Source organism: Triturus cristatus, chromosome 10 (assembly GCF_964204655.1).
Source record: "Triturus cristatus chromosome 10, aTriCri1.1, whole genome shotgun sequence".
In the NCBI taxonomy this organism is placed as follows: Eukaryota; Metazoa; Chordata; class Amphibia; order Caudata; family Salamandridae; genus Triturus; species Triturus cristatus.
Window position 1 is genome coordinate 476,975,109 of NC_140593.1, and position 26,764 is coordinate 477,001,872.

The 26,764-nt window shown below is 40.8% G+C and overlaps 1 long non-coding RNA gene across 1 annotated transcript; it reads right to left on the reverse strand.

Moving 5' to 3' along the window:
- Positions 1-23,787: 23,787 nt before the first annotated feature.
- LOC146789628 (uncharacterized) lies at positions 23,788-26,504 on the reverse strand. The gene is made up of 5 exons (XR_014969839.1): positions 26,386-26,504; positions 25,911-26,018; positions 25,538-25,633; positions 25,295-25,385; positions 23,788-24,274 (listed from the first exon to the last, which is right to left on the reverse strand). It is a non-coding gene; the product is annotated as an uncharacterized LOC146789628 (long non-coding RNA).
- Positions 26,505-26,764: the final 260 nt, after the last annotated feature.

The following is a 26,764-nucleotide window of genomic DNA, read 5'->3' on the forward strand; positions in this document are numbered from 1 at the left end:
TGATGCTCCTAGGTTCCCCGGATCCCTACTTCCCCAACACCTTGTGGCCCCCTTGTCTAGGCCTTCCTCCAACCCCAAAAAACAACATCAAGAGCCTTGGGGTTTGGTTGGATAGATCCTTATCATTTAGCACCCAGGCCACAAAACTCTCAGCCGCCTGTTTTGGACTCATGAGAATGTTAAAAAAAATCTTCCCTCTCCTTCCCATGGAGGCAAAACAGGTGGCTGTACAGGGTCTAATACAATCACGCCTGGACTTCAACAACGTGCTTTATCTCGGTGCCCCAGAATATACCATACGCAGACTCCAGATAGTGCAGAACTGCGCAGCACGTCTGCTGCTGAACATCCCGCGCAGACAATCGGTGAGGGCCGGGCTGGCTAACCTTCATTGGCTACCAGTGCGCCAGAGGATTCTGTTTAAGGCCATGTGCATTGCACATCAGGCCTTCTGGGATACGGGTCCCAGGATTACCTGGGACCTAATTACTCACTACCTCCCCAGCAGAAACCTCCGCTCCAGCCAGACTTTCCTGGCCACAATACCAAGAATAAAAAGATCCAGATCTGGCGGCAGGACGTTCGCCTACAACGCTTCCATGGCATGGAACAACCTCCCCCTGCACCTGAGAGCCAATTGCAATCTGCCCACATTCCGGAAACAGTTAAAAACTTTTCTCTTTAATCTGCCCCACTAATCCCAGTTAGGCCCCTCTGCAGGTCCCTGGTTATTCTAGCGCTTGGACGCCTTCGGGCAGCAATTCGCGCTCTATAAATCCACATCCATTCCATTCCATTCCATTCCAATACCAAGTGAAACAAACCAGCCGACACGTGTTTCGTCACAACGTGGTACAATTGTGACTCTTCAGGGCTGTTATGGTGGCAATTACATGGCAAATCGTAGTTCCAGTGATAATTCCGACCCGGAGTCCGAAACGGGTTAGATCAAAAGTCACAACGGGAAAAGGCAAATAAACCTCTCCCTGCGTCCACAAATTAAGGGACGTAAAAGCACAAGACGGGTGCGTCTGTACAATGGAATCTACGTTAGGAACTTGGTAGCAGGAATCACGTCCTCCTGTCTGGGTTAGCGGAGATTTGCCATGTAATTGGATGGAAATTAAAATCCTCATCTAAGCTATTTCTGATGTCGATGCTCATAATTTCAGCAACAAGAAAGTTCGAATTTTGGTTTTAACACGAAAACCACTATCTATATACGTGTGCACAGGACTTTGTTCTATATCTACTGTGTGGTGCTTCGCCTACACACTTGCAGGTTTTTTTTTCATTTAGGTTTGTTCCCCCTGACCTGTTTTTGCACTGTGTATTTCCATTCTCATCACACATTTCTAGCGTACATGCAAGAGCGCCATTGCTTCCTGTTCTCAATCTAAACCCTTCACCGATACGTTTATTACCGAACGGTGTTTGGAAGCATCATATTCAGTCGGTCAGAACTGCTGACCGCAAGTCGGTCGGTTCTGATTCCAAGACAGAGTATGGCGAAAAGTTTCCACCCGACATCGAAATGAGGCCCACAGTTATTTTGAACTAATATGATTTATTTCAGGACATTTTCCTTACAGATAAAGATCCCCCTTCCAGTTATATAAAAGTTTGTAATTATAATAAAATACTATAAAATTGTTAAAGGTGTTTGCTGTAGAAACAAATATACGAATCTTATTTAGAATATTAATAATTATAGAGTGTCAACATGTGCCTAAATACAATTTACTGTGGTATTTGAATATGTACTTGCCTTTACAGCCACCTTGCTCAATGCATTCCTTTTAGCTTGGTTCAAAAAAGTACCATCCTTTGCCATGAGATCTATCACATATGTTCTGTTAGTCCCACAGGAACAAAGATTTACCGAGGTAAAGCGTAGATTAGGAGTCCAACATGAAATGCAACGAGATTGTTAGTAAACACATACAGATCATGAGTTCTAGGCTATCAGTTTGTGGTTCTCCCCTTCAAGGAGAGAGAACGAGAGAAGCCTGTGAAAATATTTATATGGTTGCTTGTAGCGTTTCCTCCACAGTCATATCAAAGTGTTAGGGTGAGATGGCCATTCTCTAATTTCAATGTTAATAGCCATCACAGGTTTTTTGTCTTGGTGCACAATGCAATGTGACATACATAATTAAGGCTCCCGGTTTTTCAATTTTTACAGGTTTTTACAGATAAATACAGAAAGAAATTCATCTATTTCCCATCTGTATTTATTTTTAGAATGGTTAGAACGAAAAGCTTATTTTTTCACAACACCCAGTGCAAATATTGATAAATACAGATAAAATGAGCAAAACATAAATATAGATAAATGCGAACTGAAATGTCAAAAACATACCATTAACCCGTGAGCCCTTCAGATAAGATAAGTATTACTACAGATAATTTTTACCTACATTTATTCAAATGAATAAACATCACCTAATCATTTTCCGCGCCCAGACTCCTGCTCCATGGCTGCTGTTTCCATAAAGCGCCCAGAGTGGAGCTAAGGGGGAAGCCTCAAATTGACAGAAGGATGAGGGATTGGCTCTGAATGTGTCAAACATCCTGATCAGAGTAAGCTATTCCTAGGCAGATATAGAAGCAAATATGCTCAAGTGGTTTAATTGTGTCTTTTGTGTACAGGCAGAGATCTGGACTGATCATACATTACAAATAGAATCCAGAAAGGGGCGAGACGGCTATGGGGTTTGTGAGGCGGACACACACAGATTGCAAAACACAACAAAGGAAAAACAGACAGGACCCTGAAAGGCAAGCAGGGACACGACTGTAGAGCTCTCCTTGTCATGCAAGGGCTCTCACCCATAGAATGGGATAAACCCCTGACATCAGAATGCACAAACATCGGCTAAAAGATGTGCTCAACAAGGATACAGATCCTACATAGTTTAGTTAGCCTTCTTTGTAAACATTCAGGAATATTCAGGGAAATTAATATATACACTGAGAGACTTTTGACTGAGTACAGTTTTATGGTCTGATTTAGAGGTTAAGGGATAGGGTACTCTGCCACTATTTAGAGATGAGTGGACCTTAAGTATTCCATTGTTGGAGCCCCCGTTGGGTCCATTGACAAAATACTTCCTCCGACAGACAGCCCAACGGAGAAGTGGCCATCTTAGAAAGGACATTACACTGCCCACCCTGCTTAGGATGAATGGTGTAATGTCTTCTTTTTCCTGCCTGTCACTGCCAGTAAGAACCTCCATTAAACTGCTGAAAGCAGTTTACTGAGGATTCAGATGGGGAAGTAGACCAGAATTGTAGGACAGTGAGTGAGGCTCCAAGCTTAATGGCAAAATTCTCACAAAGACTTATTAGTAAATATTTGAAAGGTATCACATACACCAAGCCAAAATAGGATCCCAATGGTCATGAATGAATGGCTGACTGACAGAATATCGATGTTAAAAATATTGTGAGGACATAATGTTGTGTCAACAATATTAAGGACCAAAATATCAAGAAGGTAACTGCAAAGAGGTAGGTATATATTTACTATTTTACCTCTATGTACCTTAAAAATATATGTATTGTCAAGGTACATATATGTGGAGTTAAGTGTAGCAAAACTTTGTTTACCTACGGAAACTTACCTTTATAATATGTTTGTCCTTGATATTCTTAACACAATATTTTGTCCACCATATATTTTTTCTACAATATTTTTTCCAAACATTGAATAAACTGGACATTGATTTCTGAGGCCGCTTTTGACGCCTTTTGGTCCTTATTTTTCTATGGCTATGCAATGGTTTCATGCTACCTGAGTCATGAAGAAACTCTCTGATGTGTCCCATTTTTAAAAAGGAGTAAAATTAAATCCATCAGTTTAGAAGTTGGCAGCCCAAATTATTTCCATAGATTTTCCTAGAAGAATCCCATAAGGGGTGAGGGAGTCAGTGCTGCTCCCTGTCAATCAGACTGAGTTCTGGCAAGATCATTCTACTAAAGGCAATGATTTGGGATTACAACTTCTAGCTCAGTAATTAAAACAATAACAGTTCACTTTTTCCCCTGATTTTTTAACAGCATTTGATAGAGTTATCAGGAACAGGTTTTGGAGGAAACTTGTAGAGTGGAGCATTTACACCGCTCTATTTAAACTGATTTACCTTTTGCATACCAACACATGGGTGAAGATAAACGTCAAATATTCTAATCAATGGCCCCTTAATCTGCCGCCTCGTAGAGACAGAAATATGGATTGACAAGCACCTTGACATTCTATCTACAAACAACTATCCTAAGGGCAATCAATCAATCAACTCTTTGTTTTTATGTCTCAATAGAGGTAAAACAAAATAAAATTCATAGGCTTAGAAATTAACATTTAAAATAAATGTGAGAATTGCAACATAAAAACACAATTAACGCATAACAACAAATGAAGTTTATATAAAAAAAAAAGTTGAAACCTATAGTCTCATTTTTTGGACATAATATAAAAAGCTATGCTTCTTTTGCTGATGAGATTCCAAAGTTAAGAAAAATGGGTCGTGAAAACCTTCTTTGTAGTCTTAGAGCTGGACAAAAACAAAACAACAAGATTAAGGTACTGTACTCTGTTACAACATAAATGCAGTTGCGTTCTATGTTTGCTAGTTTCTCCCAAGCTCCCGTTACCATTCTTATCCTGAGTGTACTTGCTCTTAATAATAAATACATCCGTCTTACCATGCGTTCAAGGGACAATTGATGGTATGGTTGCATTTTTCTGATCGTAGTCTGTGATCGATTTATATTAAGGGGACCTTAGACTGTAGTTTAGCTCAAATTTGCTGCTCATTTGGGAAACTAAGGGCCTCACTTATAAGGAACTTTTGTGCTGCCGGAACGTCACTTTTTTGACGTTCCGGTGGCGCAATGTGCCACGGCATATTTATAAGGCCACATACAGCCACTTTACGTGGCTTTTCAAGGCCTTATAGATATGTGCCCCTTTAACGCAGAAAACTGTGTAAAAGGGGGAGGGTTCCATGGCTGTTGTTGTGGGCGTTCCCACGCAACATCCACGGAACCAGACACATGCTCAGATTTACGAGAAATAGTAAACCTGGGAAAGCATCAGAACCTAACTCCACTACAGTGGCGTTAGAGCGGAGCAACGAGGAGAAATGTTTTAATTTCTCCTCGATCGTTCCTTTTTCTCACAGAGAAAAAGGGAATCGCCAAAATTGATTGATTTTGCGCAGGAAGGTATCCCTTCCTGCACAAAATCAATCAGGCCTGCAACCATGGTGCAAGGGTGCCTGCGTTGGCGCACCCGAGTTTTATGTGAAGTGTTATCATTTTGAGCTGTACTGAAAGCTGAATAAGGAGTTTCTTACACCTGTTGCTTGGATGGCCTGACCGTGATGTACCATTCTGTACAAAAGTATCTCCAAAAGGTCACACAGCTGTAAGCTTCCTTTGTGGGAGGCCTGGAATGAAGGGCAAAGACACATTGTGGAGAAATGGTGGATTTTGATTTGCCCCCACCTCTTGGTAACCGTGGGAAGTACAACAGCCTGTTTAATCTTATGTTTTAAATGCACATTGCCAAGTTAGTTTCAGATGCACGTATCTACTCTTTCGAGAGCATATGCCCCTCTTCACTCTCTTGAGTCTCCCTGCTGAATGTATTTCTTCGTATGGGGTTAAGCTCTAGAGCAGATCTGTTCTTCTCTTTCTGATCGAACCTTCATTTGGTTCTGCCATTAGAGGCTTTACTTGCTGACACCTTCCGCCTAAACTTCCTGACTTCTCATGAATCCTTAGATTAGCATTAGCGAAGTTCTGTTTAGAGGAAGTGAATCTTACTCATTTGCATATCACGATCTTTAAGTAACTTGCCCTAGTATTTGCTTCTTTAACTCACTTTGGATTACACTAAAAATTGCTTTTATGAGGTGAATGTTGATTTTTAACTGATTTGAGTGAATTAAGTTTGTAATTTCGCTAATATTCTAATAACCTTCATGGTTTGCCATTCTACTGCTCTCTATCCTCCTTGTGTTATTGATTTCTTACTGATTTGTTGATGTTAAGCCTCAATGCGAGACGACTATCCATCAATTCTAGTGCAACTTGTACTTGAATTTGCACCAATGATTTCTACAGGTCAAACCTCATTCCATGCTGCTTCAGACTATATACATCCTATTAATTGTACTCTGGAGATGAAAGAAAGATTGCACGTTTCAAACCCCCTTCTATTTATCAATCTATTGACTCGCTACAAGCAGGAGCGAAATAAAATGAAAGCAACTCCATGCTGCCATAGCTGTCTATTCACTTCCTGTTAATGATCCCCAGAAGCACAAAGGACATGGGGTTCTCGTAGTTTCCCCCTCTCTTTCTCATCATTCCACTTTCCTTTTAATCTCTTTTTAATGTCTTCTGAGGCATTCAAGTAGAAAGAGGCAGGTTCCATCCTTTTTAGGTCTCGGGACCATCCGGTCGGCAGACCGGAAGTCCGGAGATTTAATGTCTTTGAGAAGAGGGGCTTGCACCCGCCCCTCTTCTCTCCTGTTCTCCATTGGCTGGCCTCTTAAATGCTGGCCAGCCACTGGAGAAGAGGTCCAGTCACTCCGATTATGCCCCGTCCTTTTCGGATCGGGGGGCGTGTTTTTTGCGAGAAGTCTCAGGGAGGAGACAACAGCAAAACACGCCCCCAAATCCGAAAAGGACGCTCCCTTTAAGGTGGTGGTGTGCTTAGTGGTGTGCTTGTTAAATGTATTTGTGAAAATGAGTTTGTGTTGTGTAATCTGGTGCTCGTGAAATGCGGCCTTCGGCCGTTGTGAAAATGAGTTTGTGTTGTGTAATCTGGTGCTCGTGAAATGCGGCCTTCGGCCGAGTTCGCGCTATGTAACGGCAACAAAAAACAAAACCAACAAAAAATGCTGTGCATTTGTTTTCCCATGGTGGCTATAGTAAATTGTACCGACCACCAAGACAGCTGTTGTTTAAAACACTTTTTGGGGATGTGATTTTTGAATCTTTTTACGTAGATCTGAAAGGTTTCCGACTCGGTGCATTCCTGTGCGCAGTACGATGTGAGGGATTTATCTGTGTCTTAGCAACGAGTCCTCCGCCCACAGACATGTTGTGTATCTAGTAGTAACGGAGTAAAAATAACAGGTGCTGGCCGAGGAAGCCAGGCTTTTCTTCACTGCAAAGTGGAAGTAGATCATCCCCACGAAGTAAGGTTTAAATGTGATGTGGGAATTTTAAAATACGTCACGTTAAAATACATAGAAAAATGGTAAAGCGAGGGTGCTAAGGCGAAAGCTGAAACGGTGCAGTGTGCTCGCCTCAGAAGATAGCTTGATACTCCTGGTGCCACACTGGATGTGCCATGAGAGAGCTTGAAACCCCTAAATGTTGCTGTTGGTGAATCCAACGGTGCTCCCCCTTCCTTGTTAGTTGGGTCGTTCTCAAGAATACATGCGCTGCCTGCACATTTCCGACGATCCCTAAAGCACGGGAAGGCGAACCCTTGGTCTGTTCTATTGTTCCCGGCTTGGCCGCTTACCGCTGGGGTGGCTGCTGTCATGCCAAAGATAGAGAAAGCGGACTGCAAACGCCGAGGAGTCCCATGCCGGCCATTTTAGAGCACATAGTTCTTTTTTTTAAATAAGCTCAAAGAGCTTCCAAACAGATAACGAAGGTACAAAGTTAAATCGTCATATATTAGTAGAGATATTGGTTTGAAATTAATTAACAAGTAAGTACTGCCTACACATATTTTAGAAACAGGTTGCCTTTATTAAAATGGTTTCCGAAAATTGTTCCTAAGAAAGTATTTCAACTCACAAAAAAGTATGCATTTATAATTCAACTTATGAAGCTGTTACGCACATAAAGCTGAAGGTCGCTGATAAATTCGCGTTAGGCCGTTCTCTTCAGGATGGCGTTCATTTGATCGGGAGCCACAGCTGACCAGACTTTACACCCATTTCTGTCAGTGCGCAGTACCTCCGGCCTAGTCTAGGGGTCGCTGCCGAGCTCTTTCGCTCCCTCCCTCTCACACACACACACAATCCCCTTCTTTCAGGCGAGCAGCAGCCGCCGCGGCCTCGCATATCCCGGGCTCTTTTTGTGTGTGTGAGCGTGTGCAGAGCGCGAGTGCGTCCTGTAAGCGGGCGCGAGCGGCCGGTGTGTGATCGAATGTGGTAAGTGCAATACATACACACATACACCTTCCCTGGATGTCTCCCGAAAGAACCGACAGAAAAAACCCATAAAAATCAAATAAACCGGGTAAAAAACACTGGATCTCTCTTGCCGAAGCTGGGTGAGAGGCATGGAGTGGGGCTCAGGGGAGCCTGGTCTGTGTTTCCGTTGGCCCTGCTGAAGATCCCAGACCCCCCCAGTTCAGCCCGCCGACGGCCCTGCTATCACCCCCCCCCCTCTTTAAATACCATCTTTTCTTTGAAAAGAGACCACTCTCCGGCCTTTCAGTCCCGAAGACGACGATGGGGACTCGGGTTCCCTAACACGGAGCGAGGGGATTAAAAAAATAAATACAAAGGGGAAAAAATACATTTTGTTTTTAAAATACCCAAAACGATGGCAAACTCGACGGGGAAACCTCAAAAGGACCAGCGGAGGAAAGGGCAAGCTTTCCTGGACGAGCTGAGGCAGTTCCACCACAGCAGAGGGTGAGAAGACCCATTTAGCCTTAAACCTATAAGACACGGGGGTGGTGGAGGGGTAGCTTTGCCAGGGGTCCGGTATCGCCGGCCTCGTCTGCCGGATCTCTCTAATGCTCTCTATTTGTGCACAGGTCCCGGGTTCGAAAGCTGCCAGCTGTGGCGGGCAGGGAGCTGGACCTGCATGCTCTGTACACCCGGGTCACTACTCTGGGCGGCTCCTCTAAGGTGAGCGGGGGGCCGCGCCGGCAAACTTCATTCTCCTGTCAAATACTTTTTGGATTTCCCTCGCTGCTGCTCGAGAATGAAGGCCAATGCCGTTTAAAATAAGCGCTCTTGGCACGTTGCCTGGCCCTAACGTGGCCGCTGGTTTTACGCATGTGCAGTGCATAGGGTGGATGCAAGGATGCTTTACCAGGTCTCGGATGCAGAGCTGGATAAAGCCTGCTGTCTTGCGTTTTGCTAATAAACATCTTTGTCTCAACTTTAATACTTTAAATGCATTAATATTCATTTAGTCTGGGGCATGGCTTGTCATAAAGATGGTAGGGACTCCTGTTCTTCAGCCCATCAAATGTAGTTACAAAAACATGTACATTGCCTTTATCAATAATTTTCGTTTTGGTTTAAATGACGCTTATATAACCGAATAATTGCAACTGTAACAAATAATTATTAGCACTATAAACGAATATCACAGTATATCATTAAAATTATTCCAAGATGTACACATTTCAGAGAAAGGTTCTCTAAAATCAGTCTTCATTTGTGCTTGAAAAACAATAATTATTTACGCCTGTATTTGCTATTTTCATAACAAAATGTAAAACATATAGACAACAGATAATCAAATATAAGCAATCCATTAACATATGTGACATGGTGAAATGTGACCTTAAGTACAATGCCGACATGCCAGTTTTTCCTTCTTAAGGGGTTTCTCAATAAGCCTCCTCGGATACCCTCTCTTCAGGTGCACAATTTATGAACAAAAACAAAACAAATAACATGCAAACCGATCACCTTCCGTTTATTGAGAAGCCGACGTTAGTAGAAATTCCACCCACAATACACGTTACAATCGATGTAATTATGTGTTATGTTTAAACAGGAACACTTCTTCGCTACTAGACTTAACAATGTGTAGACTGCTTTAGAAAAGAGTGGTGATTTTAACATACACATCCCAATGAAAGTGCGCACGTCACACTTTATGAAATTATAATTTCAATATTCAGTCAAAGAAGCGTCAAGCTGAAGAAGGCGCTATGTGGAGCCAAATAACAATGCCGTTTCTTTAAATGTTTTAAAAACAAAAACATAAACAAAAATAATGTCATGAACAATGCCAATAGCTCTAACTTTAACAATGCCGAGACCATTGCATTGTAAATGCTTGTTTTCTTAGTGTCTATGGGACATATTTACAACGAGGCGATAATAAGTTATCGCCGCTTTAGCGGCCGTCTTCGGCCAAAAAGCGGCGATAATTTTATCGCTATATTAGCAAGCTCACGCTAACGCGTGAAACCTTGCTTTAGCGTGGGGTTTCCTAACGCCCAGCTTTGCATCTCTAATGAGATGCAAAGTGGGCGTTCCTGACCTGACATGATAGGAGAAATGTCGCTAAGCGACATTTCTCCTATCATCAAGCCCCACGCTATGAAGCATAGCGTCAGGAAAAGTAGCGATAACACCTGTTATCGCTCCTTTCTTAACACCTGCTTCAGGACTGACTTAGCCATGATATCCTATGGAAGGTGGATATCATGGCTAAGTTTGTGAGTCCATATCAACAAGGTAACGTGAGATTATCGCTGGGTTTCCAGCGATAATCTCACGTTAGCCAGTTAGCATGAGGATTTTTATCGCTATTGAGATAAGCGTTGCTAATAGCACGCTATCTCAGCGATAAAAATCCGCACTGGCCGGCGATAATTATCCTAGCGCTAAGTGCACTTTGCGATAGTAAATATATTGTTTGATTAATTAAAATCATTACAAAAACACAAAACAAACCCCCCCCCTAAATAAATACCACATTGAACTAAAACCTTAATATCCAGAGTAAAATCCACATCACTTATCAGTAGGATTCAAGTTAAAAACAATTACATTAATAGCTTGGATGGGACGACAGAGGAATAAGAACCCAAAGGGGTGCTGGTGATCTCATTAGACTCAAGTTAATTAAGCTCTCCCTCAAATTGACGTAAAAGTCTGCAGACTTTGCGATATTTATCGCCGGTTGTTGTAAATATGCCCCTATATTTCCTGTCCCTATAATATTTACTTGTAGTTTGGGGATTCGCGGAATTCACTATTGATCTGATATATTTTACATCCAATTGAAATATAATTTTTTTATTAAAAGGTAATAATAGTCAATATTGTGCTCACGTGTCAGTCTATCATCGGGGTAAAATAAATATTACTTTGAACTAACGGTAAAGTGCAGAAATGTAAATGCATAACAACAAAATTAACAGCTAGGCAAATGAAGATAAAAAGGGGGCGAAAGCCCTGCCTCACGGAAGACAGAATGTGATTGGTATTTGAAGCTGCTGATGTGTTTGTCTGTTCGAGTGTTTCCCGTGCCGTATCTGCTGGCATCTTTCTATGCTGACTAATCATTCTTGACTCTCCCATTAGAAATACACAAGTTCAGATGGTTCTGATAAATATTTTGCGCATTTACTTGAAATTAAAGCGTGTCTTTATTGAGTTAAAGATGAATGTGTATATTTCGATTTTGACAAAGACCGTGCCTTAAAATGACAAAAAAGGCATTTTTAGCAACAGAAGTGGAACTATAACGAAGTTTTTGTGCAAGTCACTCATTATTCCTTCTAGTCATGAGTATACTTCCTTGACACTTATTTTTATTTTATCGAACCGTCTCCTCTCCAGCTGCGGTATTCAGTTCTGAAGCATATACTGCCATCTACTGGATTAATATTGCATCACGTGTACAGCTTTAAAGTACACTTTTAGCTCTTTTCCAAAATAGGTTTACAGTTGTTTATAGTTGTGATTCAATGTCATAAGACAGAGGACATATTTTTCAATCATCAAATTTTCTGGTTGAAACTGGGGGTTGGATGGAAGAAAATACGGTACCACTAAGAGCCTGAGCCAAATTTGTGACTTGGGGGCATATCAGCAACAACCGGCGATAATTATCGGTAAGCGCACTTAGCGCTAGGATAATTATCACCGGCTAACGTGAATTTTTATCGCAAAAGCAATAAAAATCCTAGCGCTAACTGCCTAACGTGAGATTATCGCTGGAAACCCAGCAATAATTTCACAAAATGTGGCGTTAGCTTGTTGATAGGGCCCCACAAACTTAGCCATGATATCCACCTTCCATAGGATATCATGGCTAAATCAGTCCTGAAGCAGGTGTAAGGAAAGTAGTGATAACAGGGGTTATCGCTACTTTTCTTGCCGCTATGCTTCATAGCGTGGGGCTTGATGATAGGAGAAATGTCGCTTAACGACATTGATGATAGGAGAAATGTCGCTTAGCGACATTTCTCCTGTCATGTCAGGTCAGGAACGCCCACTTTGCATCTCATTAGAGATGCAAAGCTGGGCGTTAAGAATTTGTGCGCTAATGCAAGGTTTCACACGTTAGTGTGACCTTGCCAATTAGGCGATAAAATTATCGCCGCTTTTCGGCCGAAAACGGCCGCAAAAGCGGCGATAATTTTCTATCGCCGCCTTGTCAATATGCCCCCAGGTAATTACAGGTGAAATCAAATGTTTATGAGTCTAGGAATGTGTGAAAACGTACAGTGAGCATGTCATGCTCATTTCGAGGTGTGCAAACGTGGCAGATGCCTTAATAACGTAGCAGCAAGCCTATGTATCTTTCCTCCTCAACCCCACTGTGTCGCAAATTGTAAATGCGCTATAATCGCACTCGAATTTGTGCAAGATGCGGAATGAGACTTACCTCTCGAAGCACACGATTTAGGGCATGGCAAGCACAATCATAAGTCACATAAACAGCTAACATTGTAGGTAAACGAGCACAGCTCTTGATTGGCGGAATAACATTTTCCCCACTATTAACTAGAATAAAAGCTCCTCGTCCTTCGTTGATGCTCATCATAGTGGTTCAGTCAGACATGACTGAGGCACCCAAGACAAAGTAAAACAAATTCATAGAAAAAAAGCAATGGCACATGCATACATACGAATTAGGAGCTGCTGTTAGAGGTGCAGAGAAGTCCAACTTGAAACTCATCAAACCAATAGCAACTTGCAGGGACGTCCTGGAATGACTTCTCCCTCCACACCAGGACCTCGATGTCGCTGCTGGAGTCTAAAGAAGCTGAAGACCTGGCTCTTTGACTTGCATCCTGTACACTGCTCTGCACTCCCACTGACTAATAAATCACTTTAACAATAGTAAAACGATTTCTTACTTCCACCTGTTAGGAGAAGCCACAAGGCAGAGAGGAAACACCTCTCCCGCGGCCTCTTGTCCTCATTTTCAATCTGGCGATCCTCCTCCTAGTTAGAGTTCCCATTGCAGTGTGTCTCTGTGACAGTGGGATAACTCAGTGACTGACGCACTCACTTCTGAAATCTGAGTGAAACATGGACATGTCGAGGTCAGAACCTACAAACATGACATGTACATGCACAGGCAAGGCAAACTGAGTCTTTCATTCTTCCGAGGTTGATATTATGAGATCTATTCATATGGTTGATAGTAATATATTCTATCTAAAGCACTTAGAGATAGTAAAACTGTGGGAGCAAGTGTTGTACATAAAACAACGTTATTATTTGAATTTTATGAGTCACGGAAAGAAACTGATCATTTTGTAGGTAAAATGATGGGCATACTCCACAAACTAGTCTGCAGAGCCGAGGACTCTTGTCCAGCATTCAGCAGTAAAGTCTCCTCTCCTTGTTGCAGTAGTGAGGGATCATGTCCAACTCAGAGTGTTGGATGAAATATACAAATATGATGAGAGCTAAACAGGGCTGGGCTGGGAACTGAAACCGGCCCTGGCAAAGAGCGCGGCTGGCCTCGGGGTGTGGGGGGAGGCTGCTAGAGGAAGGAAAGCTTTGTGCCGCTTTTGTTGCTGGGGGCTGGCCCTGTCTACTGTGTAGTTCTGAGGTGTCTCGTAATGTCTCGACTGGCGAGTTCAGCTTGCCAGAGCGCTAAAGTACAGCATGCTGATTGCTCCTGTCACAGTGATGAGGGCACATAGTAACCTGCAGTGCTGATGAGTACTGGACAGCCTGCTCTAGGCCAGTGTCCACCATGATGGGGGCTGGAGTCCATCCTGCTGCGCTGAGGCCCTCCCGTCCCCTGAGTCACCAGTACTGTTCGACAGCAGACTGGGGCTCACGTCCAGCCTGCTATGGGACCTTGTCCATCTTGCTGTTGTGAAGGCCCGTTTGAAGCATGCAGCATTGATCACACACATCTATTCTGTAATGCTGAGAGCTTATGTCAAGCATTCATTGCCAAAGCCTATGTCCAGTCTTCATCGCTCAGGTGTAATGTCCATCCATCAATGGTGATGGTTCACATCTTAAGTAGTTGGTGTTAGGACAAAATATGGAGTTGTAACTATCGAGAGACAGAAATATCAGAAATAAAATATTACAATAGAAAAAGTATGTAGCACTGATTTTGTATTAGTTACATTTTAGGTGTGGGTTGCTAGGTTTGTAGGGGTATATGGTGGGAAGTTAATTAAGTAATAAATAATTTACGGTTAATCATTCATTGGTAATTAATTATTTAATTTATTAACAATTATGTAAATTGTGCTATATTCGTTTTAGTTTTCATTTAGATGTGGGCTGCTAGGTTTGTAGGGGTATAGGGTGGGAAGTTAACTAAGTAATAATTAAATCACTTTCTTTATAGCCAATTAATTATTATTATTGTTTTACATTGTGTATTTGTTTTTTATTTTTGAATATATATATATATATATATATATATATATATATATATATATGACTGCTCCAAATGCACCAAAAACGAGTCACTCGCGGTCGGGTGCTGTAATACGGCGGTGCCTGCCGTATAAAATTAACGCTCCAAATTCTTGAATTGTAAAGAATGTAAGCACTCACGGGTAGCGTGGCAACAGGTCTTTTATTCCCGGAACAGACGCGTTTCGGCGGTCTGCCTTCCTCGGTGTTGACAGCACACCAGGAAGCGCCATATTTTATACATTACATCTCCGCGTGGCATAATATAATAGACATAGACAGAGGACAGCGTAAAGTGTGGGTGGAATCACCAGCGCCATCATGTAATGTGTCAATATACATATATACAGTGCAAATCATACAATATATACATTATATACAAATTAATTCAAGGCGTTCCATGTGTTATTCACTTGTAATACATGCCGAAATCAAATATAGATCAAACATCAAAACTCAAATTAATGCATCACTGAAAGATGGCTGCCATACCACCTCTACTCATGATTAAGCCGTGTATCGGCAATGCTCGTGATGATGCCGTGTATCGGCTTACACTAGCTGTCAAGAACTCTATAATTTAGTGTACAGTACAATTAATCTAGTCTTGACACAAATAGCAAATTGGTAATCAAAACGGCCACAACAGCAGGTTGCCGCAGCCAGAGGACAAAATCCATAACACTTACATTATATATCCTGATAAACATATTATTCTAGATAACATATTAATTTCCCAAATGTACTGACAGTTCTTCATTACTGTTAAGACCTGACGGAAATTTTGACTGAAGGTCAATAATGTAACGTGATTCTAACCTCCGCAGTTTCTGCAGGCGGTCGCCACCTCTGATATTTTCTGGGACAGAATCTAGACCAAAAAACTGTAAAACATTCTTACTACTTGGATGTTTTTCTTGATAATGTCTCGCTACAGGGTAAGAAGCATCCCCTTTCAATATCGCCCTCCTGTGTTCTAGTATTCTGATTTTCAACGAGTGAATGGTGCTGCCTATATACAATAGGCCGCATGGGCAAACGAGACAGTAGACAGCATAGGGGGTACTGCAAGTCAAAAACTTTCTAATGGGCTTTTTTAAATTCACATTGGGTATTGTGTAATTAAATACTCTATGGCTGTTAGAACAAGCCTTACACTTGCCACATGGAAAGAACCCTTGCATATCTTTCAAGGTGCCCTGTTGTGATGTTGGTTTGGTTAAATGACTGCTAACCAATCTATCTTTTAATGATCTTGCCTTTTTATAGGTAATCATCGGATAATCAGGAATATCATCCCCTATGATGGCATCACTTTTCAAAATATGCCAATTTTTCCTTAACATCCTTTTCAAGAAATTAGACTCTGCAGAGTATGTCGTAATCATTCTGAATTTGCCTTCATGTGTATCGACCAAATCTTTCCTTGTAACTATCTTCTCTTCTAGCAGATGTTGTCTAGGAATACCTCTAACTTTATTGAGTGTTGTCTCAAGTAATGCCTGTCCATATCCTCTAATACGAAATCTATTTACACATTGACTAGCTGCCAATTCAAAATCACAGGTTCTGGAGCTATTGCGTTTTAATCGTAATAGCTCCCCATATGGTATACTCTGTATCAGTTTGGGGGGATGATTGCTAGTCGCAAAGAGGATCGAATTCCCCGCTGTGGCCTTACGGTACAAGGATGTTTCTAGTTTCCCCTCAGAAATAAATACCTTCAGGTCCAGATAGTCCACTGCCACTGGACTTACTGTACCTGAAAAGTGTAAATTAAGGTTATTGGTGTTAAGATCCTCAATGTATCCTTCCGCTGATTCAATGGTGCCCTCCCAAACAATGAACAGGTCATCGATATAACGATACCATGCTTTTACCTGGCCTGTCACTTCTCCTTTTACATAGGTTCGGGACACCTGTTCCTCCCACCAGCCCACCAACAAGTTGGCGTAGCTGGGGGCGAAACAAGTGCCCATCGCAGTCCCTGAGATTTGTTTATAGTACTGATCACCAAATAGAAAAATGTTGTTTGAAAGGCAAAAACTTGTAAATTCAATCAACATGGAATTATGTTCCGCATATCTCAATTGTCGTCTATTGAGGAAAAACTGGACGGCTTGAATCCCATCTTCATGTTTTATACATGTGTACAGACTAGTAATGTCCAATACCATTAAAACATACTTGGAGTCCCAGTTTAGGCTATTCACTTTCCTCAAAAAGTCTTTCGTGTCTCTCACATATGATTTTAATTGTGACACGAATAGGAACAAAAAGTGGTCGATAAACATGGACATATGTTCTGTTAAACTCCCTTGTGAGGAGACTATGGGTCTACCTGGTGGATTCGCATTATCCTTGTGGATTTTAGGGATATGGTAAAATGTTGCCACCAGTGGAGTAGTTTTCCTCAAAAATAGATACTCATCAGTCCCCAACATGGATTTATCATACCATTTTTTAATTAACAGATCATAGCTCTGGACACTGGTTTGATAGAGTTCACGAGAGGATTTGATGTAGTAGTTGTTATCCGATAATTGTCTGAGTGCTTCAGCACAATATTGCTCCCTAGTTTGTAGCACTACATTGCCGCCTTTATCTGAAGGCTTGATTATGATTGACGTGTCCTGCAATAAGCCATCAAGTGCTTGCTTCTCCTCCTTTGTCAAATTTTCACCGGAATTGCGTTTTTGAGTCCTGCATCTGAATTTCACTAGATCTTTCACCATTGTATCAGAAAATGTATCTATAGTATCAAAAGGCATTTGAGGTACAAAAGTTGATTTTAATTTGAAGGGACTTACTTCCAGTTCTTGTTCAATGCCCACCGCTTTTGCTCTTGCAGCCATATCTTCCGATACACTCCGTTGAATGGATGTTCCAGAATGCAGATTCTGCAGAAGTTCCACTCCAGATAGATCATTGCAAGTCAATATGTCAGTGGCAGTAATCCTTGCTCCTGCCGAAGTAGATTTCATTAAGTTCGGCCTCAATTTGAAGTATTTATGTAGCTTCAATTTGCGAATGAAATTATACAAGTCAATCCTGGTTTGCGTGAACTCCAACTTGCTAGTCGGACAGAAGGTCAGTCCTAGGGTAAGTACCTTAATCTCACTAGTTGTTAGTTCTTTCGACGTGAGATTAACCACTGTCAGATTAGATTCTTCTATTGGCGCTTGTAGTTCCTCTTCTTGCGCATCCACGTGGATCTTCCTCTGCCTCTGGCGGCCCCACCCTGATCGACGTGTTCTCCTGTTTGATATTTGATATTCTGTCCGACTAGCAAGTTGGAGTTCACGCAAACCAGGATTGACTTGTATAATTTCATTCGCAAATTGAAGCTACATAAATACTTCAAATTGAGGCCGAACTTAATGAAATCTACTTCGGCAGGAGCAAGGATTACTGCCACTGACATATTGACTTGCAATGATCTATCTGGAGTGGAACTTCTGCAGAATCTGCATTCTGGAACATCCATTCAACGGAGTGTATCGGAAGATATGGCTGCAAGAGCAAAAGCGGTGGGCATTGAACAAGAACTGGAAGTAAGTCCCTTCAAATTAAAATCAACTTTTGTACCTCAAATGCCTTTTGATACTATAGATACATTTTCTGATACAATGGTGAAAGATCTAGTGAAATTCAGATGCAGGACTCAAAAACGCAATTCCGGTGAAAATTTGACAAAGGAGGAGAAGCAAGCACTTGATGGCTTATTGCAGGACACGTCAATCATAATCAAGCCTTCAGATAAAGGCGGCAATGTAGTGCTACAAACTAGGGAGCAATATTGTGCTGAAGCACTCAGACAATTATCGGATAACAACTACTACATCAAATCCTCTCGTGAACTCTATCAAACCAGTGTCCAGAGCTATGATCTGTTAATTAAAAAATGGTATGATAAATCCATGTTGGGGACTGATGAGTATCTATTTTTGAGGAAAACTACTCCACTGGTGGCAACATTTTACCATATCCCTAAAATCCACAAGGATAATGCGAATCCACCAGGTAGACACATAGTCTCCTCACAAGGGAGTTTAACAGAACATATGTCCATGTTTATCGACCACTTTTTGTTCCCATTCGTGTCACAATTAAAATCATGTGTGAGAGACACGAAAGACTTTTTGAGGAAAGTGAATAGCCTAAACTGGGACTCCAAGTATGTTTTAATGGTATTGGACATTACTAGTCTGTACACATGTATAAAACATGAAGATGGGATTCAAGCCGTCCAGTTTTTCCTCAATAGACGACAATTGAGATATGCGGAACATAATTCCATGTTGATTGAATTTACAAGTTTTTGCCTTTCAAACAACATTTTTCTATTTGGTGATCAGTACTATAAACAAATCTCAGGGACTGCGATGGGCACTTGTTTCGCCCCCAGCTACGCCAACTTGTTGGTGGGCTGGTGGGAGGAACAGGTGTCCCGAACCTATGTAAAAGGAGAAGTGACAGGCCAGGTAAAAGCATGGTATCGTTATATCGATGACCTGTTCATTGTTTGGGAGGGCACCATTGAATCAGCGGAAGGATACATTGAGGATCTTAACACCAATAACCTTAATTTACACTTTTCAGGTACAGTAAGTCCAGTGGCAGTGGACTATCTGGACCTGAAGGTATTTATTTCTGAGGGGAAACTAGAAACATCCTTGTACCGTAAGGCCACAGCGGGGAATTCGATCCTCTTTGCGACTAGCAATCATCCCCCCAAACTGATACAGAGTATACCATATGGGGAGCTATTACGATTAAAACGCAATAGCTCCAGAACCTGTGATTTTGAATTGGCAGCTAGTCAATGTGTAAATAGATTTCGTATTAGAGGATATGGACAGGCATTACTTGAGACAACACTCAATAAAGTTAGAGGTATTCCTAGACAACATCTGCTAGAAGAGAAGATAGTTACAAGGAAAGATTTGGTCGATACACATGAAGGCAAATTCAGAATGATTACGACATACTCTGCAGAGTCTAATTTCTTGAAAAGGATGTTAAGGAAAAATTGGCATATTTTGAAAAGTGATGCCATCATAGGGGATGATATTCCTGATTATCCGATGATTACCTATAAAAAGGCAAGATCATTAAAAGATAGATTGGTTAGCAGTCATTTAACCAAACCAACATCACAACAGGGCACCTTGAAAGATATGCAAGGGTTCTTTCCATGTGGCAAGTGTAAGGCTTGTTCTAACAGCCATAGAGTATTTAATTACACAATACCCAATGTGAATTTAAAAAAGCCCATTAGAAAGTTTTTGACTTGCAGTACCCCCTATGCTGTCTACTGTCTCGTTTGCCCATGCGGCCTATTGTATATAGGCAGCACCATTCACTCGTTGAAAATCAGAATACTAGAACACAGGAGGGCGATATTGAAAGGGGATGCTTCTTACCCTGTAGCGAGACATTATCAAGAAAAACATCCAAGTAGTAAGAATGTTTTACAGTTTTTTGGTCTAGATTCTGTCCCAGAAAATATCAGAGGTGGCGACCGCCTGCAGAAACTGCGGAGGTTAGAATCACGTTACATTATTGACCTTCAGTCAAAATTTCCGTCAGGTCTTAACAGTAATGAAGAACTGTCAGTACATTTGGGAAATTAATATGTTATCTAGAATAATATGTTTATCAGGATATATAATGTAAGTGTTATGGATTTTGTCCTCTGGCTGCGGCAACCTGCTGTTGTGGCCGTTTTGATTACCAATTTGCTATTTGTGTCAAGACTAGATTAATTGTACTGTACACTAAATTATAGAGTTCTTGACAGCTAGTGTAAGCCGATACACGGCATCATCACGAGCATTGCCGATACATGGCTTAATCATGAATAGAGGTGGTATGGCAGCCATCTTTCAGTGATGCATTAATTTGAGTTTTGATGTTTGATCTATATTTGATTTCGGCATGTATTACAAGTGAATAACACATGGAACGCCTTGAATTAATTTGTATATAATGTATATATTGTATGATTTGCACTGTATATATGTATATTGACACATTACATGATGGCGCTGGTGATTCCACCCACACTTTACGCTGTCCTCTGTCTATGTCTATTATATTATGCCACGCGGAGATGTAATGTATAAAATATGGCGCTTCCTGGTGTGCTGTCAACACCGAGGAAGGCAGACCGCCGAAACGCGTCTGTTCCGGGAATAAAAGACCTGTTGCCACGCTACCCGTGAGTGCTTACATTCTTTACAATTCAAGAATTTGGAGCGTTAATATATATATATATATATATATATATATATAGGTAATTAATAATGCTTACATTAAGAATGTAACTTTTTGCTAAATTAATAGGGTTACTCAATTATGTAATGTGTATGAAGTTAAGTATTGTTGGTTAGACTAGACTGGGAATAGTAAATGTAACCCCCCAAAGTCAATTGCTTTCCCTATTGTTGCACCGACTGGAGTGGGAATAGTAAATCTTACCCTTCCGAAGTCCAACACTTTCCTACTATTGCGCTATATAGAGTGGAAATAGTAAATGTAACCCCTCCGAAGTCTGACACCTGCTGCTTAAATGTCCGAACCTCATATGAATCCTCAGCTTACAATTAGGGAAGTTTCATTTAGGGGAATTGACCTATGACAATCTTTAAGCAACTTGTCTTTGTATTTGCTTTTTCGCCGCACTTTTGATTATACAGAAAATGTCTTTTATGAGGTAAATATTGATTTATAACTAATTTGAGTAAATTGAGTTTGTAATTTTGCTAATCTGTTAATAAAGCTTCATGGTTTGCAAATCTACTACTCTTTGTCCTCCTTTTGGGGCCAATAGTTTTCCCTGTTATTGATGTCTTACAGATTTCCTGATGTCAAGCCGTAATTTGGGACTAAGGGACTGATTCTGATGACTGTGGGACCGTCAATGTCAGTCTGTCGGTGGCAGTCCCACTGCCATTGTAATACTGATTACCGCCTGCCACATTAAGATGGCGAGCGGATGGCTGGTGATCAGAGAGACCAACTGCCACAGATCCAACGGGCTCAAGGAGCCCGTCAGTCCATCGGAAGGATTTGTATCCCTACAACAGTGACGGTGGCTGGCGGGCACTGCCATAGAGATTACAATGTCCCTTCCCGCCGGCCGTTTCATGGCGGTTTTACTCACCATAAAAAGGCAGGCGGAAAGGGACATTAGGGGCCCATAGCGGGCCCACCTTCCTACCTGGCCTACCGACATAGCCCCATATCCCTGCACCATATTGCAGGGATATGCAAGGGGTACATATATTGTACTGTGGCGTGTGCTGCACCCCGCAGCACTCGCCACAATAATACACTTTGCGACCATCTTGAAGGCAGCTGCATTGTGATTCAGGGTGGGGGACCGCTTCCAGCTTGTCGGGCGGTCCCGTTTCCCACCAGGGTGGCGGTCGTACGAAAGTCCTACCACCATCATAATAAGGCCTAAAGATCCATCAATTGTAGTGCAGCTTGTACTTGAATTTGCACCAATGATTTCTACAGTGCAAACCCCACCCAATGCTGCTTCAGACGCTTTACCTCCTGTTAATTGTTCTCTGGAGATGAAAGGAAGTAAGCAAGTTTCAAAATTCCTGTTTATCAATCTATTGATGTGCTACAGACAGGGGCAAAATAAAATTAAGCAACTGCATGCCTGCCTCAGCTGTCTCTTGACTTCCTGTTGATGATTCTCTGCAGCACAAAGGAAGCAGGATTCTCCTAGTTTCCCTCTCTCTTTCTCATCTTTCCACTTTCCTTTTAATGTCTCCTGAGGCACCGCAAAGTGGGAAGAGGCAGTTTCTAACCATTTTTTTTTTCTTGGTGTCTTCACTTCCTGCCCTGTAATATTTACTTTTAGTTTGGGAATTTGTAGAAGTGACTACTGATCTGATATATTTTACATAAAACTTAAATTTTCATTTTTTATAAAAAGTTGATAATAGTCAATATAGTACTTCCATGTCTGTCTATCATTAGGGTAAAAGAAATATGACTGAGAATTAATGATTAAGTACAAATTGAAATGTATAATAATAAAATTAACAACAATGCAATTGAAGATAAAAAGGCTGTGGAAGTGAGGCCTTATGGAAGGCCAAAATCTGATTGGCATTTGAAACTGCTGATGTGTTCGAGTGATTTCAATACCCTCTCTGTTGGTATCTTTCTATGCTGACTAATTATTCGTGACACCCTCATTAGCAATACAGAAGTTCAGACAGCTCTGATAAATATCTCATGCATATACTTGAAATTAAAGCATATCTTTATTGATTTGTAGATGAATGTGTATGTTATTTACATTTTAACCAAGACTGTGCTTATTAATAACAAAAAAAAAAATTTAGCTAAAGAAATTGAATTAAAACAAATGGTTAAGAATTTAATATTTTTCGTAAATTAATATGGCTTTTTACATATGCATATAGAGAAGGTGCACGCAAATTATTGGATATTGATACTTCTTACCTTCCCATGGTTAAGATTTGTCCGGAAATGGCTGATAGAGTTAGGCCTTGAATCGTATTGGACTAACCCACATAGTTTAACGCTAAGCTGCAAAGGCAATCTGAAGGGTATTTACTGGCAACACACATTGAATGCACTTCACTGCGATCCAAGATTAGAAAGGTTAACAACTGAATTCCTTTCTATTAAGCCAAATCCGAATTGCGAGGATTTCCCTTATCAGGTACAATCATTTCTAGCAAGAATTCTGTACCTAAAGCTAAGATATAATATATTACAGATCAAGAACCATACTGCAAAGTGGGGGGGGGGGGGGAGATCTTGCCTGTACTCCATGCACTAGACGCACTTTAGGGCCTACAAACAACATCGAAAACATCGCACATATTTTGTTTTTCGGCCCAGCTTATGATAGGGCAAGGAGTAAATGGATTCGACCACTTTGTAATTCGCAGGGATTTAGAAAACACCAAGAGGTGCTGATGGTATTGACTGATGGGGAAAATTGAACACCGGGCACGGTGTGGTTAGCAAAAAGGTTTGCAAATTGACTCCCAGTTTGATAAGATTACCTCAAAGTTACCTAATAATTGGCATGCATGACTGACAAACATGTAACTTCATGTAATGAACCAAACAAACTAATATATTGATATTATGTTTCTTTAATTAATACAAAATATAAATATTAATTTAATTTAGTTTTCTGATTTTTCAATGAATTAATTTTTCTATGTGAACATGTACATTTGTAGACAATAATATCTCATCATAAATGCTTGTATATATACAGGTTATTTCTTATATAATACATATAACCATGATTAGCCAATCATAATGAATCTGCAGTGCATACTTATTATACTACAATTGTTTCTCACTTATTTTGCTCTTCAGTTATTTCTTAATCAATAATAATATTCAAAAAAGCAGTGTAAAGACTTATTTTTCAGATTGTCACTTTCTAGACAATAGATGGACACATAGGCGGTAAATTGACAATCAATATTAATATTCCAAAAAGCAGTATAAAAGCTTCTTTTTCAGATTGTTACTTTCTAGACGATAGATGGACACATAGGCGGTAAGTTGACAACGCGTTTCGGCTAGGCCTTCGTCAGGAACCCGCTCTGATATTTACACTACATACAAAAAATGATAACAACAAAAAAACATATACCAGTTAAAAATCAATCTTTAAAATTGGGAGTCAATGAAGCAATCATTATTCAATTTAGACAAATTGTTTTTTCTCCAAAAAAATATATATATAAGATATACTTGAAAGGTGATCAGATCTGATCCAAGGTCTCAAAATTCGACTGAGGAAAACACCTCTATGCTGGATGATAAACACAAATGTCTTCAAAAATGCTTAAAGGACATTTTCGCTGTAGTTAATCTATTCACCTAAGAGCCCTTAGGGTGTTCTATATATGATATAACCACAAAGATGATGACATGCCTCTTTTGTTGGTGGGACAATTCGGTGATCTACTGCTAACCAGTATGTATCTAGAGTTTATTATCTCTACCTAATAAGAGTATATGTACTAGGCCTGGGCAAAAATTTCGTTCCGTTCGCGGAAATTGCGATAATTTGACATTTTTGCGTTCCGCGGAGAGCGCGAAAATGTCAAAAATTCCGGTTTCCGCAGCTTGGCGATAATTTGTTTCTTGCTCGCGCTGTAAAATCATACATTCTCGCGCGCGCGCGATCGCCTTACCTGAATCCCTGCGTTCGCCGACAAGTTTTCTTGATCCGGTCGCGTTCTCCATGAGATGTTGTATTGTTTTTAGCCATTTGCGCTGTCTCGCGACAGTTCGCGCCCGCAGTGACGTCATGCGTCGCGCGATCACGTCTTTCTTCTCGCGATCATGCACCGCGAGAACAACTCAAAACAAGATGGCCGCGCCCGCAAGCAACCACATGGGTAAGTTGGCGACCCGCAACCATGCAGAAAATCTCGCGAACATGCCGGAAAAAAACTTCCGCATCTTCGCGATATTTCTGCTTGTTTGCGATAATTTTAAACATTCTCGCGATAATTTGCGAAGGTTAATTCCGCAAATTCCGCCCACCCCTAATATGTACATCTTCAATACTCTCAAAGGTTACCAATTGTATCCATTAACCTGTACACAAGCAATTTAATACTAACCCTCATTCGTGTTGCAGTTCAAATTCTTTACTTCAGTTACTCAGTGCAACCCCAAATATATTCTTCTTGAGGTCGATATTCTACGATGTTACTAATTGCAAGACAAAAAAGGGGGGGGGGGCAAATGTAAACATATATCATAATGAGGCAACTAATCGACATAAAATCCTCATCTATTACTAATTTTATGTGTCTAAGTTGTAAATACTAGCCATTCGCCCATACGTAGTCACCAGTACTCACTTTTTGAAAAGTAATAATCTAGACATCCATGTGGTATCCAATATAAAATGGCAGAAGATTACAGCTTCTATCCTTTCTTCAACGGAGGGATCGGATCTAGGGGTTCAGATATATACATGGATATAGTATAAACTCTAGCCTTAGGTTATTTGACACAGAGAAGATCCAATGAAAGTCATGTAGTAGTTTATGGATTAATATTGAAGCTCACTTTATATTTCTTCAATTGTTTATGATGTCTTACCATTTGAGTTGATTAAATTATTACAATTACTTCAGTTACCTGCTCTATATCATGCCTTTTTCGATTTACTCGTTCTTCAATTATGTCCCATTGTTACCATAGCTCGCCAGTATATTTAGATGTACATACCTCAATCAGTCTTATATTATCGTTCTATTCTTGATTTAACTTTTTCTTATTTTATCATCTTATCTGGCCGTCAGATTTCTTCCGTGTTTTATGGCCTTATTCGTCCGTCTAGTTAATGACATAAACATAAATACATCAGTATATGGAACCCGTGTTGTATTTTTTTCTACATTGAGTGCTTACGATATTCGACTCTAAAGAACACACTAATCTACTCGATTGTTCTTGTTAATTCATTCAAGCTGATAAAGTATGTATTAACTCTAACTAACCGTTTATCTCCCCCGTAATTCAAGCATCAATACCATTTAAATAACCGATACAGAGCCCTCCCTGCAAGTCAATTATGCGAGCATTCAAATGGAAGCCTGCTCTCGCTTTAAATTTATCGAAATACGACCTTTGTGAAGGCCGATATCACTCTAGTTTAGATAACCTATTCCTCAGAGGCTAATTCGACCTAATTCAAACGTACCTCCTCTCCCATATATTTCGAGTCTCCGTATATTTCGGCGGCTACCCGATTACTTTGCCATGTGAGACTATTTACGTATGTCGGAAGGGCGCACGTTTGTCAGACGTACTTGGTCACTATCATAGACATAGGACTTGTATCTCACAGGGGGACGCTAGATGATCTTGCGCCATATTGGAATGGCGATTTTATCTCATTCCTTTACTGGTCCAATTGCTAGCCATGTGAGTGTATTTACGTATATTGGAAGGGCGCACGTTCGTGAGGCGTACTTAATCACTATCATAGACATAGGACTTGTATCTCACTGGGGGACACTAAATGATCTCGCGCCATATTGGAATGGTGATTTTATCTCATTCCTTCACTAGTCCAATTA